The 20533-nt window shown below is 39.6% G+C and overlaps 1 pseudogene; it reads left to right on the forward strand.

The window, feature by feature from the left end:
• LOC102287350 (calcium load-activated calcium channel-like) overlaps positions 1–20533 on the forward strand; it is a 119875-nt pseudogene that overhangs the window by 28414 nt on the left and 70928 nt on the right.

The following is a 20533-nucleotide window of genomic DNA, read 5'->3' on the forward strand; positions in this document are numbered from 1 at the left end:
TCCTCATGGACACCCCTCCTGATCTTGGAGTAGCTCCTCTTGGCCCTCCTGCACCCGCACAGCCGCTGCTTCTTGGACCTGGGGTTGCTCCTTTTGGCCGCCGCCCCTGACCTCGGACGTGGGGTAGCTTTAGAGAAAAGCAAAGGCAGAGGATAAGGGGGAAGGTCTGCCCCCATCCCAAGGCACCATGCTCTGTTACAAGTTTCAGACAGATAAGAGATAAGGAAGATTGGAGGGAGTGGTCTTCAGAATATCTGCTGTCCCAGAGAATCTGGCCACAGGAAAGTTTGCCTAATCTAGTAAAACTAGATTCGAAGAGAATTTAAGTACATTTTGCTTAAAGTATCACAAATTTAAACTTAGTAAGGTCAAAATTAATGAGGTTTTCCTGTACTTTGAAATCAGATCTGATGGCATGGTAGATGTTAGAACTAAAAAATTAATAATTATCTAATAACTTCAACATTTAAAGAAAGAACAAGGAAAGAACAATTAACTAACATGATTGCAGAAGGAACAATGGATTGGCTTAATTAAGGCCTTCGAAAGACATGTGCTATTATGCTACAGGTTTTCTGAGTTTTTAAAAGAGTACATTCACACTTGACACCAAAATTCTTAGAATTTGGTTAAGCAGGACAATTACTTTATGTCTTATCTTGACCCCTGAAAAAGACTGACCATGTTATTTAATTTGAAAGGAACTTAAATTTAAAATTATTACTAAAGATTCAAAATATTTTCTTTTGTACTAGTATTTCTAATTACTTTTACATTAAAATAACTCTTTAGCCTATACCTTAATTTCAAAACACTAGCTACTTGTGTTATTTGTTTCTATTTTTATAGATATTTATGTATATATTTAATTTTTATGTAGTTGTAATATATGTGATTACATAACTTGTATTCTTTTTTCACTTAAATCTACTTTTTATATTATTTTCTAAGTAATCTACATAAGTCATATATTGATGAGGATAAAGGTCATAATTTGCTAATCCATTCCTTAAATTTTGTTTCTAATTTTTTACTGTGATAAATAATTTGCTACTGCTACAGCTGGATATAAAAATATACATTTTTTCTCTTAGAAATATTTACTTGGGGTGCATCCCCCAAAGTGAGATTATTGATCATTGAGTACTATCACATTTATTGACTTCATTTCCAACTTTTCTCTAAGGAGATTTCTTTGAGGGGGCACCCAACTTCACAGCATGTGGGATCTTAGTTCCCTAACCAGGGATCGAATGCAGGCCACAGGAATGAAAGTGCTGATTCCTAACCACTGGACCATCAGGAAATTCCCATCTAGGAAAACTTTATGAGCTTGCAAAATCTTATTTGCACCTCTTTCTCACTGCCCTGCAAACTTTCTTTATATTATTTTATTTATATTTGTTTATATAACGTAACAAGGAGTATCTCCTATGAGCATCTCCTTTAATATATATTTCTGTAGTTCTTATCAAGCTTATTAATTTAATATTCATCCTCTGAGCAAACGATTTGCTCATCTTCTTTGGTCAGTCATTTTGTGGAGAAGAAATATTGATTTTACCTATAGTTATTTTCTTTACATTTGTATATTCAAATTATACCCATCACATTTATTTTGCACATTTATCCTAGTATAAAACTTTAATTTTGAAGATTTTTATATTAAACTATTTTAAAATATTTATCACAGAAGCACTTACAAAAATTCCTAACTATCATAAACTTCCAGAAAATTCACATTGCCCTAAAATAGTCTTGATTCAGTGAAATTTTGATCAATTTCAATTTTCCTTGCAATATTACTTTAGTGTTTTGACTTTGTGAATCACCCAGGTTGACCTGTGTTACAGAAGTTGAGTTAAGGTTGGATCTGGGTTTATGTTTTTATAGGGTTAGCAAATATAGTATAGAAAAGTCTCGTGTGGTAGCTTTCCATGGAGCAGCGATCATAAAATGTATAGTACCACCTAGCAACCTAAATCCACACTATTATTCCAATAATCCATTATTGGGCAATACTTTCAGAAGCCATGCTAGAAGCATCCTGGTGAGACTCTCACTAGTAATAGAAATAAATAAAAATTCACAGTGATGGAGCACTGCTGAGAAAAAGGCCGTGTTCCTTCTTGCAACAATGTTAACTATTTCTCTTTTCTGTGACAGCCACAGTCATCCACCATTTCAAAGTTAAAGAAACAATAGCCTCCTCTTAAAAAATTCCCTGTGCTTTCTGATGCTTCATTCTTATTAAGGAAAAAAATATTGCATTAGGAAATTCACTGGAGCAGTACTATGACCTCTGCAGAATCACTTTCTATTGGTCTCATCTACTCCCATGGTTTCCAACACCCAAACTGTACAGCTGGGATTTCCAGTGATTTCCTGTACCCTAGGCCAAACCTTTCTTCCAGACTTGAGAGCCACATTTTCAAATGCACTGGAGATTGCTGCCCAGGAGACTGATGTCTTTGAAACATTGCACACTCAACATGTCCACACTTATCCATATTCTTTCTTCTCTTGTCAAGTCCTCCTCCGCTACTATGTTCCCTACTGGGGATAGTATCAGCATTTACCCAGATGTCCAATTCAAAATTCTGAAGATGAATCCAACTTGTCCCTCTCTCACACCTCTTACTCTAATTCTTTCTCATGAATATCTCTTGAATCCATCTTATCCTTAGCTTCTCTACTCTCACGATTTCATTCCAAGCTCTCCATAGCTTTACCCTGAGCTGTTGTAATAGACCCATAATCATTCTTCCAACTTCTAGACTCAACTCCCTCCCATGCATCCAGCATACTACATTAGGGGGATCTCTTAGGAATACACATTGATCAAGACACTTCCCGCTTTAAAATTCTTAACTGTCTCTCATCACTTACAGGATAAAGTCTAAACTGCTTAGCATGGAAGCATGTTAAGAGGACATTCGTTATTTGCAAAATGCCTCCAAAGAACAGATAAAGACTTGAAATGATGACTCTACAATGGTGATGAATTACACTAACAACTTATATAGTTAGTATATAACTGTTATATACAGTAAACAATTTTTATAATTAATAACACAAATCTTATATGACTAAGTGGAAATAGAAATGCAGTCAATGACTGCATCCCTAGTTTTTCATACTTTCATCTTAGAAATAGACAGCTATGTTCCTTAATCCAATTTCTATAGTTTTTGGAGGTGAAGCTTATATTATCATAATGGTTTATTATTAACTCAGTAGTGGGGGCTTCCCTGATAGCCCAGTTGGTAAAAATCCATCTGCAATGCAGAAGACCCCAGTTCGATTCCTGGGTTGGGAAGATCTCCTGGAGAAGGGATAGGCTACCCACTCCAGTATTCTTGGACTTCCATTGTGGCTCAGGTGGTAAAGAATCTGCCCACAATGCAGGAGACCTGGGTTCGATCCCTAGGTTGGGAAGATGCCCTGGAGAAGGGAAAGTCTACCCACTCCAGTATTCTGGCCTGGAGAATTCCATGGACTATCCATGGGGTCACAAAGAGTCAGACACAACTGAGTGACTTGAAAAATAAAAAAGTAGTGGATCAATATTTATCAACATTGGGCTTTAATAGTGTGGTTATTTAATATGTTATGTTGTTTTTATTCACTAAGTAGTGTACAACTCTTTGTGACATTATGGACTGTATTCCTCCAAGCTCCTCTGTCCAAGGGATTTCCTAGGCAAGAATACTGAAGTGGGTTGCTATTTCCTTCTCCAGGGGATCTTCCCAATCCAGAAGTTGAATCCAGGTCTCCTGCTTGGCAGGTGGATTCTTTACCACTGAGCCACCAAGGAAGCCCTTGCATACTCTGCTGCTGCTGCTGCTAAGTTGCTTCAGTCGTGTCCGACTCTGTGTGACCCCATAGACGGCAGCCCACCATACTCTACACATGCTTAATAATTTTAGCATAATTCCTGAATGAAAGAGTTTATTGTAAGAAGTTAAACCCACATGCTTTAATGACATACCAGAGTTCAAAAGGCAAGTGTAACTTAATTACAACCAAGTCCAACAGAAAGATTAATTCACACAATGAATTTATAGATCTACTCATCATAACATTTCTGTTTTTTCATTTCATCATTTGAGAGTAAATAGTGATTTGATATTTTTTTAAATGAAAAAACACACAAGTGACAAAAAGGAAACAGTTGACCAGAAGGACAGCTCTAGGCTTATAAACTATATTGCAGGGTTTCAACAGGGCATTCAGAGAAGCCACAGGTTTAGGATTGTTAATCATGATCAACTATTAAAGTCAAGCTTGAAAAAAAAAAATCACTTCTAACAATAGAATGGAATATGAAATTTTTCCAAAAGGGTCGATAGAAAATCTGGTTGTGGCACTGTTTTAGTTAATGGATCAAGGAAAGCTGTTTTGCCTACTTTTAGAATGTTTTCAAATGAAGGATTGGACAGAACCCACCTGGGTCTCTTTCCCTTAGAAAAGTGGAGCACTGGCAGAATTCTTTCCTCCACTCTCTTGTGCTTTCTCTTGAGCCCCAAAGTTATTCAGGCTCAGGGAAAAGAAGACAAAGAAGAGAGACTTTCTCACATCAGCTCAAAGGTATTCCTCCTTTTGTGGATTTTCACTTCTATTCATCCTAATAAATCCTCTCATTTCTTTCTCTTTGATCCTTTCACCTTCAAAAAAAGGCCTGGATGTAAATATACCATACAGTGACTAAGAGAAACACCAGAAAGAAAAGAGGCGACGGTGGTGTTTTACCTAACCGCTAGAAACAATTCATTCTCTCTCGGGGCTTCTCGCTCTGCCAAGCAAAGTACAAAAACAGCTATCACGTTATCAGTTCCAACTTTGAACCTGGAGCTTCAGATTCCTGCTCAATGTTGGCCCTGCCTCTCTAGCCCATGAATTTTCCCAGTATTCCTAACCAAAGACCCGAGAAGACTGGATCACCTGTATTCAGAGTTTGTCAGATCCAGAAGAAGAAATGAATTACTTTCAGCCAAATGAATGGTTCTCTGATTCTCTGTACTTCAACCTAACCCTCCGAGGCATTCATCCAAACTAGAAAACATGTCTACGGATTGCTTCCTTCCTATTCCCTAGGGAAGTGGAATAAATAACAATTTTTAAAAGAACTTCCAGGTTAAAAACATATAAAACTCAATATTATCTTGCCTAAAATAGTCTTTCTTATAATAACATCTTATGTCTCCCTTTAGCAGAGGAAATAAAGTTTTTTTATTATATTTAATACAGAAAGTTTTAAGGCAGGCTAGATTTTTTTTTCTCGATTTGTCCATGTCTTGCTTATAACAGTCAGGTCACATTAGGTTTGGGGGAGACAAAGGAGACATAGAATAGGGTAAGTCAGGTAAGTTCCTTGAAATAATTGATTGTTTCCAAGTATTATGTTTACCCCAAACACCCTCTTCATTATGATGGAATATAAAATTCTGATCTACAAATAAACACTTCACAAAAATGTTCATTAGACTTTTTTTTTCCTTTTGACTGAAGAAACACCACTCTTGCTCAAGAGCAAGGATTTAAAATTATGAGTTAAGAAGTTGGGGGATTTGATGAGTTGTTACCAGGCTCCTGTGTGTGTAAGTTACTCTTCAGCCATTAAATAAATGTTCACTGAGAGGAAACTCACCAGCACGAGTGTCAAGCTTCTGATTAAGCACTTGCAGTACAAAGGTGGAGGCAGAAGAGAGGTCACGTTCATTCTAATATCATTGTTTTAAGAGCAAAAAGGAAGCATCAATAGCATTAAGGTACCAAACATGTTTTAATGATATTTTTGAAGCAAGAAAAAGCTTCCAGATATTCAAATGGGATGGGAAGGTTAAAACTACTCATAAGATGGATGAGAATAAGGTATTTAGTTGTCATGGGAAGTAGATTTCAACATGGAGTTCCGCCTACTTAACGTTTATATCCACTTCCTCTCATCTTTATAGGGAGGAAGATGAATGCATCAGTGTCCTTACAGGTGCTTATTACACATGAGTCCTTACATCACTTCTTCCCTATCCTTCTCTCCAGCAAAGTCTCCGTGGAGTAGGTACCCACTTACTGTTGCTGCTGCTAAGTCACTTCAGTCGTGTCTGACTCTGTGCGACCTCAGAGACGGCAGCCCACCAGCCTTCCCCGTCCCTGGGATTCTCCAGGCAAGAACACTGGAGTGGGTTGCCATTTCCTTCTCCAATGCATGAAAGTGAAAAGTGAAAGTGAAGTTGCTCAGTCGTGTCTGACCCTTAGCATGGACTGCAGCCTACCAGGCTCCTCTGTCCATGGGATTTTCCAGGCAAGAGTACTGGAGTGGGGTGCCATTGCCTTCTCTACCCACTTACCGTGGACCATACCAAATTCATAAAGGTTAGTTTTCTCTAACTAACACATTTGTTAGAAAACACATTTGTTCCTCCCTCTCTTGGTCCTCATCACTCCTCAGTCCAGCCCAGAGACATTTCAGCACTCTGGTGGGTGTGAGTAGGGAAGGACAATGCCTTCTCCTCTTTCCCAAATGGGATCTGGGATCCAGCATACGTGGCCAATGTGATATTAAGGTGTTTCTCTTTCAGGCCACTTTGCTCCCATATACACACAGAGAAATGTATACATTCAAGTGAATACATTCAAATGTATAAGTCATGGACTGATTCTTGACAATTTTCACCAGTATATCTGATCCTTTTTTTCCACTTTCTGGTATGCTGTAATCTTGTAGAACTGAAGTTCCAGTCTGTTCATTTCCATACAGATTTAAAAGGACCTTATTATTTGAAATGTTCCCCCCTTTTTAGAAAGTATTACTAAAATCTTTCCAGAGGGTACAGTATTCCTAATATTAAAACTAGTCAAAGATATAAAATCACACAGGTACACTTGTATAATGAAAAACTTGCTTGAGCGGTAACTGGAATGTAATCTTCCAGGGAAATAGGTCCTTTACTCTGGTTCGCTTATCAGTAAATGCCACATCCCGTACACTGTTGAAGCCTGGGACCACTTGTCACTTCAGAAAAAATGCCTGGATTTTAAGAATCTTCAATTTTCAGTTTTATGAAGTGCACAGCAACCAGATCCATTGTTCTGTTCAAAAAATTTTAAGCGTTTTTAAATGTCTCAAATGACACTTGGCATGCAAAATGGTATTATTATTGCTGCAATCATTTTAATATTTGGATAAATACAAGAATCTCCTAGAAGACCCTGGGGAAGAATAATCCTCCTTCTCTATTCTACCTTTCAGTACTATTTCCTGAAATAGGGAATCCCATTTTTTGTACTCCCGAAGTCAGCCATGTATTTGACAGCATCGCCTAGAATGGAATTCTTTCACATTTGGGAAAGAAGATGAAGGTGAATGAAAAGAACTAGAAAATTTTTGCACAGTGAATAGCCTAAGAGATGGCTTAGTAACAGTATTCAAGGGTATAAGTGTTTACTCTAAGAAAGATGATGGCAAGCTTAACTTCATTCCACTCAGGACAGAGTGCAGGAAAAAAAGAACTTAAAATTGCCCTGGAAAAATATGTTGTCCCTACGAAAATATTTAAATGCACACATGGAAACTGGACATGCACATATACAGACATAAATACATTCAAAGCCTTCATAAAGCCCTTGTGTATTGTATTTTCTTTAACGTGTGTGTCTTGCAGTTTAATAACTTAGTTTAGATTTATGATAGAAATAACCTGTGCCGAAGTGAATTTATGAAACTGTAGGCCAACCATATTGTGCAGTTATAACAGTATATACTAACTGTATGTCCTATGTCAATAGAAATGGCTTCCTTACATAAAAAGATAATGGTTAATTTTGGCTATGGAATTAGTCAGTATCAGTCTTGAAAGAAAATTTCTTTTGACTTTTATATGATATACATATGCTATTTCTATCATATCTATAACCCAAGTTATGAAACTTTAAAAAGCTATATCTGGACATTATGAAGCACCTGTGTGTGTGTGTGTGTGTGTGTATATATATATATATATGATAAATTCTAATATAAAGATTGAATCTAAAAGTAAATAAAAGTTTGCCAGCTTCTTAGACTCCTAAGGAAATATTTTGTTTGAATGTTTTGTAATTTCAGTCTCTTTTGAGTAACAACACCATTTCCTAAAACTATTCAGGACCCAGTACTTTTTCCCATATCTTCTCATATATAATTCTTCCTCAACCTTCTTTGAAGACACTTCCTTTCCTCCATATCCTGTAGATATTGAGTCTTAGTGAATAACTATGTGTCTTCCTATATGTATGAAGGCAGAAAAACTCAGGTGAGAGAGGAGAGAATTCCTCTCCCAGAGGAAAAAGCCAGAGGAAAAGCACAGGGATATGGAACAAAGTAACGTGTTTAGGGAAATGCAGGTACCTGGAATGTGCCTGGAGAGTGGATGCTTGTTTGGTGGGGGGAGGTGGTGAAGATGGGGACATGATGCTGAATGACAGATAGGGCTATGGATGGGACGTAGGTAGACAGGCTTTGGGACCTTTCACCACACTCTGAGGTTTAGAGTTTTTGCAATGGGTAGCTCATGATGGTTTTAAGCAGAACATTGGGGTCATCAGGTTAGGACTTGAGAAAAAACATTCTTGCCACGGTGTGGAAGACTCACTGGAGGGTCCAGAAAGAACTAGGTGGATGCTGAACTAAAGCAGCAATGGGGGAATGAAATGGAGGTAGTTGGTCTGAAAGAAATTGACAGGAAAAATTTATAAAACTTAGTAGTAGTTAAATGAGAAATTAAGCAAGAGAGATGAATGGCAGATGATTCAGTGGGTTCTGAATTTAAAACATGAGATGTCTGATGCTACCATGCATTGAGGCAGAGACTCGGTTCAGTTCAGTTCAGTCGCTCAGTTATGTCCGACTCTTTGTGACCCCATGAACTGCAGCATGCCAGGCCTCCCTGTCCATCACCAACTCACAGAATTCACTCAAACTCACGTCTATTGAGTCGGTGATGCCATCCAGCCATCTCATCCTCTGTCGTCCCCTTCTCCTCCTGCCCCCAAATCCCTCCCGGCATCAGGGTCTTTTCCAGTGAGTCAAATCTTCGCATCAGGTGGCCAGACTTTTGGAGTTTCAGCTTTAGCATCAGTCCTTCCAATGAACACCCAGGACTGGTCTCCTTTAGGATGGACTGGTTGGATCTCCTTGCAGTCCAAGGGATTCTCAAGAGTCTTCTCCAACACCACAGTTCAAAATTCTTCGGTACTCAGCTTTCTTCACAGACCAACTCTCACATCCATACATGACCACAGGAAAAACCATAGCCTTGACTAGATGGACCTTTGTTGGCAAAGTAATGTCTCTGCTTTTCAATATGCTATCTAGGTTGGTCATAACTTTCCTTCCAAGGAGTAAGCCTCCTTTAATTTCATGGCTGCAATCACCATCTGCAGTGATTTTGGAGCCCAGAAAATAAAGTCTGACATTGTTTCCACTGTTTCCCCATCTATTTCCCATGAAGTGATGGGACCAGATGCCATGATCTTCGTTTTCTGAATGTTGAGCTTTAAGCCAACTTTTTCACTCTCCACTTTCACTTTCATCAAGACGCTTTTAATTCCTCTTCACTTCCTGCCATAAGGGTGGTGTCATCTGCATATCTGAGGTTATTGAGATTTCTCTTGGCAATCTTGATTCCAGCTTGTGCTTCTTCCAGCCCAGCGTTTCTCATAATGTATTCTGCATATAAGTTAAATAAGCAGGCTGACAATATACAGGCTTGACGAACTCCTTTTCCTATTTGGAAGCAGTCTGTTGTTTCATGTCCAGTTCTAACTGTTGCTTCCTGACCTGCATACAGGTTTCTCAAGAGGCAGGTCAGGTGGTCTGGTATTCCCATCTCTTTCAGGATTTTCCACAGTTTGTTGTGATCCACACAGTCAAAGGCTTTGGTATAGTCAATAAAGCAGATATAGATGTTTTTCTGGAATTCTCTTGCTTTTTCGATGATCCAGCGAGTGTTGGCAATTTGATCGCTGATTCCTCTGCCTTTTCTAAAACCAGCTTGAACATCTGGAAGTTCACAGTTCATGTATTGCTGAAGCCTGGCTTGGAAAATTTTGAGCATTACTTTACTAGTGTGTGAGATGAGTGCAATTGTGTGGTAGTTTGAGCATTCTTTGGCATTGCCTTTCTTTGGGATTGGAATGAAAACTGACCTTTTCCAGTCCTGTGGCCACTGCTGAGTTTTCCAAACTTGCTGGCATATTGAGTGCAGCACTTTCACAGCATCATCTTTCAGGATTTGAAATAGCTCAACTGGAATTCCATTACCTCCACTAGTTTTGTTCATAGTGATGCTTTCTAAGGCCCACTTGACTTCACATTCCAGGATATCTGGCTCTAGGTGAGTGATCACACCATCATGATTATCTGGGTCGTGAAGCTCTGTTTTGTACAGTTCTTCTGTGTATTCTTGCCACCTCTTCTTAATATTTTCTGTTTCTCTTAGGTCCATACCATTTCTATCTTTTATTGAGCCCATCTTTGCATGAAATGTTCCCTTGGTATCTCTAATTTTCTTGAAGAGATCTCTAGTCTTTCCCATTCTGTTGTTTTCCTCTATTTCTTTGCACTGATCACTGAGGAAGTCTTTCTTATCTCTCCTTGCTATTCTTTGGAACTCTGCATTCACATGCTTATATCTTTCCTTTTCTCCTTTGCTTTTTGCTTCTCTTCTTTTCACAGTTATTTGTAAGGCCTCCTCAGACAGCCATTTTGCTTTTTTGCATTTCTTTTCCACGGGGATGGTCTTGATCCCTGTCTCCTGTACAATGTCACGAATGCCAATCCATAGTTCATCAGGCACTCTATCAGATCTAGTCCCTTAAATCTATTTCTCACTTCCACTGTATTATCATAAGGGATTTGATTTAGGTCATACCTGAATGGTCTAGTGGTTTTCCCCACTGTCTTCAATTTCAGTCTGAATTTGGCAATAAGGAGTTCATGATCTGAACCACAGTCAGCTCCTGGTCTTGTTTTTGCTGACTGTATAGAGCTTCTCCATCTTTGGCTGCAAAGAATATAATCAATCTGATTTCGGTGTTGAGCATCTGGTGATGTCCATGTGTACTCTTGTGTTGTTGGAAGAGGGTGTTTGCTATGACCAGTGTGTTCTCTTGGCAAAACTCTACTAGCCTTTGCTCTGCTTCATTCTGAATTCCAAGACCAAAATTTGCCTGTTACTCCAGGTGTTTCTTGACTTCCTACTTTTGCATTCCAGTCCCCTATAATGAAAAGGACATCTTTTTTGGATGTTAGTTCTAAAAGGTTTTGTAGGTCTTCATAGAACCGTTCAACTTCAGCTTCTTCAGCATTACTGGTTGGGGCACAGACTTGGATTACTGTGATATTGAATGGTTTGCCTTGGAAATGAACAGAGATCATTCTGTCGTTTTTGAGATTACATCCAAGTACTGCATTTCAGACTCTTTCGTTGACTATGATGGCTACTCCATTTCTTCTAGGGGATTTTTGCCCACAGTAGTAGATATAATGGTCATCTGAGTTAAATTCACCATTCCAGTTCATGTTAGTTCGCTGATTCCTAGAATGTTGACGTTCACTCTTGCCATCTCCTGTTTGACCACTTCCAATTTACCTTGATTTATGGACCTAACATTCCTGGTTCCTATACAATATTGCTCTTTAGAGCATCAGACCTTGCTTCTATCACCAGTCACATCCACAACTGGGTATTGTTTTTGCTTTGACTCCATCCCTTCATTCTTTCTGGAGTTATTTCTCCACTGATCTCCAGTAGCATATTGGGCACCTACCGACCTGGGGAGTTCCTCTTTCAGTATCCTATCATTTTGCCTTTTCATACTGTTCATGGGGTTCTCAAGGCAAGAATACTGAATTGGTTTGTCATTCCCTTCTCCAGTGGACCACATTCTGTCAGACCTCTCCACCATGACCCACCCGTCTTGGGTGGCCCCACATGGCATGGTTTAGTTTCATTGAGTTAGACAAGGCTGTGGTCCATGTGATCAGATTTGCTAGTCTTCTGTGATTATGGTTTCAGTGTGTCTGCCCTTTGATGCCCTCTTGCAACACCTACCGTTTTACTTGTGTTTCTCTTACTTTGGACGTTGGGTATCTCTTCACGGTTGCTCCAGTAAAGCGCAGCCGCTGCTCCTTACCTTGGACGAAAGGTATCTCCTCACTGCCACCCCTCCTGATCTTGAACGTGGATTAGCTCCTCTCGGCCCTCCTGGGGAACCATGCCTTGAGGCAGAGACTCAAACAGAAGCAAAAGTAGAGAAAAAGAGGAGGTAGAGGGAAGAAAGGACAACAAACTCTGTTTTTATATTTTATATTTGAGTTGGTTGTAGGATATTCATCAATTTTGAGCTCAGGGAAAAGATGAATTTTAGGACACCACCTAAAAAATCTGATGTTAGCAAAAGCAAAGTTCTGATGCTGCACTTCAGAGCTGAAGTCCTTGACAACACTCTTGTAAATGATAAAGGGAGAGGCTTCCCCTTTTCAATCTTCTTTAGAGTTCCACACCAAAGGGTTCCAAAACACTGTGGTTTTACTATTTTGTCTCTTATTTCATACACATAACCACTTCCTCTCGGAGAACATTCACCTTTCAAAGAACCTGCATGTGATCATTAGCATGTCAATTTGCCTAGGCTATACATACCCAGTTGTGAAACACTAATCTAGGTATTGCTGTAAAGGTATTTTGTATATGTAGTTACCATCTATAATCAGTTGACTTTAAGTAAAGAAGATTATCCTCAATAATCTGGGTGATGGGTCATTCAATCAGCCAAAAGGCCTTAAGAGCAAAACTAAATCCACAGCAGCATCATACTTAAGGGTGAAAGATATTTCTTTCACCTAAGTATTTCTCTTCTCCTTAAGAGCAGGAACAAAACAGGGTATTTGGTCTCACCACTTCTATTCAGTATATTACTTGAGCTTCTAGCTAGGGCAATTAGGCAAAAAAAGGAAGTAAATAGTATTCAAACTGAAAGGAGAACTTACACCTCCTGATTATAAAATACATTTACAAAGCAGTGGTATACAAGACAGTGTCGACAAAGATAAACATATAGACCAACAAAATAGAAATGAGAGCCCAGAAATAAATTCATCTGTCTATATATAATCAACTGGTTTTTGACAAGAGTGCCATGACCATTCAATAAGAAAAAACAGTTTTCTAAACAAATGGTACTGGGACAACTGGACAGTCTTGTGCAAAAGAATTCAGTTGGAATTTCATCTCAAGCAATATACAAAAATTTAGTTAAAATTATTCATGTTGAGGTTTGACAGAACACAACAGAATTCTGTAAAGCAATTATCCTTCAATTAAAAAAAAATAAAATTTTTTAAAAAGTCAAAAAAATTTACTCAAAATGAACCAAAATCCTAAATGTAAGGGTGAAAACTATTACTCAGAAAAAAATATAGGGGAATATTTTCATGCTCTTGTATTTGTCAAAGGATTCATAGGTATGACAACAAAGGCACAGGCAACAGAAGAAAAACCCAAATCAGGCTTAATAAAAATCTAAAACATGTGTGATTCAAAGAATATCATCAAGAAAGTAAAAAGACAACTCACAAATATTTGCAGGTTATGTATTTGATGAGATATTTTATATGCTATATAAAAAACTTACTGTTCAGTCGCTGAGTCATGTCCAACACTTTTGCAATGCCTTGGACTGAAGCCCACTAAGCTACTCTGTCAATGGGGTTTCCCAGGCAAGAATACTGGAGTGAGTTGCCATTTCCTTCTCCAGGGGATCTTCCCAACCCAGGGATCGAACCCATGTTCTTGTGCATTATTGGTGGATTCTTTACTACTGAGCTACCAGGGAAGCCCATAAAGAACTCTTACAGCTCAATAATTGCTATTGCTAAGTCACTTCAGTCGTGTCCAACTCGGTGTGACCCCATAGATGGCAGCCCACCAGGCTCCCCCGTCCCTGGGATTCTCCAGGCAAGAACACTGGAGTGGGTTGCCATTTCCTTCTCCAATGCATGAAAGCGAAAAGTGAAAGTGAAGTCGCTCAGTCGTGTCCGACCCTCAGCGACCCCATGGACAGCAGCCTTCCAGGCTCCTCCATCCATGGGATTTTCTAGGCAAGAGTACTGGAGTGGGGTGCCATTGCCTTCTCCGGCAGCTGAATAATAAGAGAACCCAATAAAAAAATGGGCAAAGTATCCAAATAATCATTTCTCTAAAGAAGATATATAGTAGCTAATAAGCATGCAAAAGGATGCTCAACATAATTACTAAATTAAAATCACAATGAGATACCACTTCTCACCTACTAAGATGACTAGAATAAAAAACACAGATAGCCAACAAATGATGAGAATATGCAGAAACCGGAAGTCTCATGCATTGCTAGTGAAAATATAAAATGATCCAGCTATTTTGGATATAGTCCAACAGTTGATCAAATGATTAAAATTGAGTTAGCATATGATCCAGAAATTTTACTCTGATGTATAGATCTAAGAGAAATGAAAACATGTGTCCACACAGAAAATTGTACACAAGTGTTTATAGCATCATGGTTCATACTAGCCCAAAGGTGAAAACAACCCAAATGCCTATCAACAAAACAATGGATAATTCATCTGAATCTAACAATCCATTCAATGGAATATTACTTAGCCATAAAATGGAGTGAAATATAGATACATGCTACAACATAGAAGAACCTCAGAAATACAGTGCTAAGTGAAAGAATCCAATAACAAATGTTACTATATATCCAGGAACACACATCATATAATTCCTAGTATATAAAATTCTGAAACAGGTACATTTGTAGACCCAGAAAGTAGATTAGTGTTTCTTCAGTGTAGTGCATCAAGAGGATAGCTTTAGGGAATGGGGAAATGGGAAGTGAAAGCTAAAGAATATGGAATTTCTTCTTTGAGGTGATGAAAACATTGTAGAATTGACTGTGGTGATAGTTACACATACCTGTGAATATATTAAAAACCGTTGGATTGTACATGTTAAGTGAGTGAATTGTATGGAATGTGAATTATACCTCAATAATGCTATTTTTTTTTAAAGCGTGAAACTGATTTTCTCTGAAGAAGAGAATCTGTCCATGCACAGTAGTGTCAGTTCCCATCAGAGCTGCCAGTCTGCTGACATGCCCTACAGATTCTGGACTTGCCAATTCCTTGAAATAGAGAGATTAAATAACAGATACAGAACAGATGGCAGATGATGAATGGATGGATGGATGAATGGATAGCTAGGTACATGTATGTATACATACATAGTATAAAATTTCTAGTATAGAATCTAGTATAAAATCTCCTGCTGTTTCTGGTTCTCTGGTAGAGCTCTAATACACATTTTGGCACTGAGAAGTGAGGTGCTGCTGTAACAAATACCTAAAAATATGGCAGTGGCTCTGGTGTGGGTTTTGAGTAGAGGCTAAAATGGGCTTTCCGGTAGGGCTAGTGGTGAAGAATCCACCTGCCAATGCTGGAGACACGAGAGACATGGGTTTGATCCCTGGGTCAGGAAGATCCCCTGGAAGAGGGCATGCCAACCCATTCCAGTATTCTTGCCTGGAGAATCCCATGGACAGAGAAGCCTTGCAGGCTACAGTCCACAGGGTCACAAAGTGGACAAGACTAAAGCAACTTAGCACTCACGCAGAGTCAAATAATTTTGAGGTGCTTGACTGAAAAATCTTACGTTACTTTACGGAGATAACTGGTAGAAATGTGAATGTTAAAGGTATTTCTGGTGAGATGTCAGAAGGAAACATTATTGGGAACTGAAGGAAAGATCATCTTTGTTGTTGTTGTTGTTGTTCAGTCACTCAGTCATGTCTGACTCTTTGTGACCTCATGGACTGCAGCATGCCAGGCTTCTCTGTCCTTTACTATTTGCTCAAACTTATGTCCATCGAGTCAGTGATGCCATCCAACCTATTCATCCTCTGTCGTCCCCTCCTTCTTCTGCCTTCAGTCTTTCCCAGCATCAGGGGCTTTTCCAATGAGTTGACTCTTTGTATCAGGTGGCCAAAATCTTGGAACGGCAGCTTCAACATCAGCCCTTTCAATGAATATTCAGTGTTTATTTCCCTTAGGATTGACTGGTTTGACCTCCTTGCTGTCCAAGGGACTCTCAAGAGTCTTCTCCCAGCACCACAGTTTGAAGGCATCAATTCTTCAGCATTTAGCCTTTTTTATTGTTCAACCCTCACATCCCTACAGGACTACTAGAAAAACCATAGCTTTGACTAGACCTTTGTCGGCAAATAAAGTCTCTGCTTTTTAAAGCAGAGGTGGCTCAGAGATTAAAGCATTTGCTGCAATGCGGGAGACCTGGGTTCAATCCCTGGGTTGAGAAGATCCCCTGGAGAAGAAAATGGCAACCCACTCCAGTATTCTTGCCTGGAAAATCCCATGGACAGAGGAGCCCGGTGGGCTATACTCCATGGGGTAGCAAAGAGTTGGACACTACTGAGTGACTTCACTTTTTTTTATCTTTGTTAAAAGTAGCAGAACTTGGGTGATCTTGGAAAAGCAGAATGTATAAGAAATGGACTCAAGTATTTTATACAGAGTACATCATGAGAAATGCTGGACTGGAAGAAACACAAGCTGGAATCAAGATTGCCGGGAGAAATATCAATAACCTCAGATATGCAGATGACACCACCCTTATGGCAGACAGTGAAGAGAAACTCAAAAGCCTCTTGATGAAAGTGAAAGTGGAGAGTGAAAAAGTTGGCTTAAAGCTCAACATTCAGAAAACGAAGATCATGGCATCCGGTCCCACCACTTCATGGGAAATAGATGGGGAAACAGTGGAAACAGTGTCAGACTTTATTTTTCTGGGCTCCAAAATCACTACAGACGGTGACTGCAGCCATGAAATTAAAAGACACTTACTCCTTGGAAGGAAAGTTATGACCAACCTAGATAGCATATTCAAAAGCAGAGACATTACTTTGCCAACAAAGGTTCATCTAGTCAAGGCTATGGTTTTTCCTGTGGTCATATATGGATGTGAGAGTTGGACTGTGAAGAAGGCTGAGCACCAAAGAATTGATGCTTTTGAACTGTGGTGTTGGAGAAGACTCTTGAGAATCCCTTGGACTGCAAGGAGATCCAACCAGTCCATTCTGAAGGAGATCAGCCCTGGGATTTCTTTGGAAGGAATGATGTTAAAGCTGAAACTCCAGTACTTTGGCCACCTGATGCGAAGAGTTGACTCATTGGAAAAGACTCTGATGCTGGGAGGGATTTGGGGGCAGGAGGAGAAGGGGACGACAGAGGATGAGATGGGTGGATGGCATCACTGAGTCGATGGACATGAGTCTGAGTGAACTCCGGGAGTTGGTGATGAACAGGGAGGCCTGGTGTGCTGCAATTCATGGGGTCGCAAAGAGTCGGACATGACTGAGCGACTGATCTGATCTGATCTGATTTCCAAGCAAAGCATTTAAGATACTGCTAGGTTTTGGGCTCTTTTGGTTTTGGGTTTTTTTTGTTGTTTGTTTGTCTCTGCTGCTTATAGTAAAATGCATGAAAAAAAATATAATTTGAGGGAAGAACTGTTAAGTAAAAAGAAACCAGTACTTGATGATTTGAGAGATTTTCAGACTATCCATATTGCAAAGGATGCTAAAATTAGGAAATTCACTGTTAAGGAAGTCTGCTCTGGAGAAAAAGCTGAGTGTAGCTGGACAGCCTTTTGTTGAAGAGATTTTAGGCGTGTGACTCATTTCCCAATCAACCATCTCAGTAGAAGCCAAAAATAAGGATGAGGTTATCCAGGAAGGATCTGTGAAGAACTCTCTCGCCTGATGGTATGAACACTCTTTACAGACATAGGAGGCTCGTGAGGGTTTTGATAATATTATACTGGGACAAGCATTGCCAATTCGAACTGATAAGGATGGGGACTGGACAAAAGGAAAGAAGGTGGTCTGCTCCCAAAATCCTACAGGAAGTAAATGGAAACACAGAGCCACTCAGCTGCAAGCATGAGCTACTCTTAAAAGAAAGAAGAAGAAGAAAGACTCAGAAGGTGGTACTGCCTCGGACCCAGAGGTCAAAGACAATGGAGCCATTGCCGAGGGCATAGGGCACAGGAAGCTGCAATTGAGGGTACAGAGGATAATGGTGCAGGCACAGAGGGAAGACCTTGAACTTCACACTACTATTCTCAAGTTTTGAAACCTAATGCAGTTGGCCCTGCCAGATTTCAGAGTTGCTTGGTACTTGTGACCTCTATCTTTTCCAATTGCTCCCTTCTGCTATGTAGCTATCTGTACTAAACTTGTCTCACCATTCCATTTTGGAAGCAAATAACTTGTTTTCTACATTTTCAGACCACATCTGCCCCAGGATAAATGATACCCAGAGTGCCACCCATCCTTGATTCAGATGATTTAGAAGATGAGATTTGGGCCCTTCAAACTGATAATATTTACATGAGATTTTGGACTAAGAGTTGGTGCTGTTGAGACTTAGGGTGATATTGGTATGGAGTGAGTGTATTTTATAAGTGATAAAATACAAAATACATAAACTGAAGGGAGCCAGAGAATGGACTTGGTGTGTTGAATAGCAGCCCTCACAAAGATAAATCACCTGGAACCTATGTATGAGAACGTATTCAGGAAAAGAGTCTTTGCAGACTTGCTTAAGTTAAGGATCTTGAGACAATATCATCCTGGGTTCGACGAGTCTTAAAGCCAATGACTGGTTCTTTGGAAAAAAGAAAAGGAGAAACAGACCCAGAAACATTAGAAAGAAGACCATGTGAAGACAGAGGTAGAGACTGGAGTTAAACAGCCACCAGATGCTAAATGAAGAAAGAAAGGATTCTCCTTGCATGATCCTGCCAACACTTTGGTTTCAGAATCCTGGCCTCCTGAGCTGTGAAAGAATAAATTTCTGTTGTTCTAAGCCACCAAGTTTGTAGTAATTTGTCACAGCTGCTGCTGCTGCTGCTAAGTTGCTTCAGTCGTGCCCGACTCTGTGCAACCCCATAGATGGCAGCCCACCAGGCTCCCCGGTCCCTGGGATTCTCCAGGCAAGAATTTGTCACAGCAGCCCTAGGAAACTAATACACTGGGCAAGGATGAATTTTATGTTTGTACATACTCTTTATCCAGAGCCATCACCCCCTCATAATAATATAAATCTAGATATTGAACCCAGTTCTTGTTGCAGACTCACCTCTACACTGCATAAAATTTATTCTTAGGAGTCCCATTGTCCTCTTCGGCAACCAGCTTCAGTTGGAGCCAGCCCCTTACAACAGGTATTATTTTATGTATATGAACCTCAGTTGGAGATGAAGTGGTCAGAGTACCAGCCCATCTTCTCCTAAGAGACTCCTCCACTCCTATGCAAATTTGTGGAGGCAAAAGAAACCTGTGGGGTAGAATGAAACCAGTTTAAGTTGCCAGAGCACCCAAACTCAAATAAATGGATCAATACTCCACCCCCTACAATATCTGAATCTCAAAATATCCTGTGGTATTACTATGAGGGTTTTAATTTTAATTGTATTTTAACTTATTTTTGACATATTATGATTGTAATTATTAAAGGCAAATGTCCTGGGGTACACATTTAAGATATAACTTCTGTCTTCTGGGGATTAATCATCTGGTAGGAATAATAATTGCTAATTATTTAAACAATAATTTAAAAATAAATAAACAGACTAAAATATACTGCTGCTGCTGCTAAGTCGCTTCAGTCGTGTCCAACTCTGTGTGACCCCATAGACGGCAGCCCACCAGGCTCCCCCATCCCTGGGATTCTCCAGGCAAGAACAGTGGAGTGGGTTGCCATTTCCTTCTCCAATGCATGAAAGTGAAAAGTGAAAGTGAAGTTGCTCAGTCGTGTCCAATTCTGTGCGACCTCATGGACTGCAGCCTACCAGGCTCCTCCGTCCATGGGATTTTCCAGGCAAGAGTACTGGAGTGGGGTGCCATTGCCTTCTCCTAGGCAGGTACAAAAAGTTTCTTTGAATAATATATATATTTATATATAAATATATATATTATTTGAATAATATCTAATATATAATGTGATAACTAGTTGATGATGCTGTGTTGTATAATTGAAATTTGCTAAGAAAGTAGAAACCAGAAAAAAAAAAAAAAGGCAGGGGGAGGGGTACAGGTGGAGCTTGACCAAGATGGTGGAGTAGGAAGATGCTGAGTTCAACCTCCTCCCATGGACACACCAAACTACAGCTATTTACAGAGCAACTACTGATGAGAAAGACCAGAATCCAGCAGAAAAGATCTAAACTAAAGATGTGAAGAAGGAACCACCACAAGATGTTAGGAGCTTAGTCAAGATCCAAAATCCCAAGTAGGTGACCCACAAGCTGGAGAACAATTATAATTTCAGAGTTAATCCCTAAGGCGAGAGGAGTTTGAGCCCTATATCAGGCTCCCCAGGCCCGAGGTCCTATACCAGGAAGTCGAGCCCCCACAACTAATATAATACTGTAAATCG

This window comes from Bos mutus, chromosome 5 (genome assembly GCF_027580195.1).
Source record: "Bos mutus isolate GX-2022 chromosome 5, NWIPB_WYAK_1.1, whole genome shotgun sequence".
In the NCBI taxonomy this organism is placed as follows: Eukaryota; Metazoa; Chordata; class Mammalia; order Artiodactyla; family Bovidae; genus Bos; species Bos mutus.